The 472-nt window shown below is 45.8% G+C and overlaps 1 pseudogene; it reads left to right on the top strand.

Annotated features, from left to right (window-relative positions):
* LOC147817981 (uncharacterized) overlaps positions 1–471 on the top strand; it is an 8,511-nt pseudogene extending 8,040 nt beyond the window's left edge.
* The last annotated feature ends 1 nt before the right edge of the window (position 472 follows it).

The following is a 472-nucleotide window of genomic DNA, read 5'->3' as shown; positions in this document are numbered from 1 at the left end:
TTACATCAACTGCAGCACAGACAACACCGCTTTGACAGTGTTGACTTATTTTGTTCGAGCCACCTGTCTGTACAGGTCACCCTCCAGAGTGAGATCGGACCACGGAGGGGAGAACACTCTGGTTGCTCTTTTAATGAACCTTCTGCAGGGACGAGGACACCCAAGGCACATTACAGGCCAGTCTGTACACAATCAACGTATTGAACGACTTTGGAGAGATGTTTTCCAGCAAGTTGTGCACTACTTCTACACGCTTTTCTATTCGTTTGAAGATGAATAAATACTGAACCCAGAACATGAGTAGTGTACAAGTCAGAAATCCAAAAACGACTAGATTTATTTAGACAAGCTTGGAACAACCATAGAATCAGATCGGCTGACAACCTTACACCGACACAAATCTGGACAGAGGGCGTGTTGACCAACAGTGAGCGGGAGTCCACAGCTCTCAACAACATCTTTGGAGATGACC

This window comes from Seriola lalandi, unplaced genomic scaffold (assembly GCF_002814215.2).
Source record: "Seriola lalandi dorsalis isolate HSWRI2012SDOR001 ecotype SW California unplaced genomic scaffold, Sedor1 jcf7180002054784, whole genome shotgun sequence".
NCBI lineage: Eukaryota > Metazoa > Chordata > Actinopteri > Carangiformes > Carangidae > Seriola > Seriola lalandi.
This window is presented reverse-complemented; position numbering and strand designations above follow the sequence as displayed.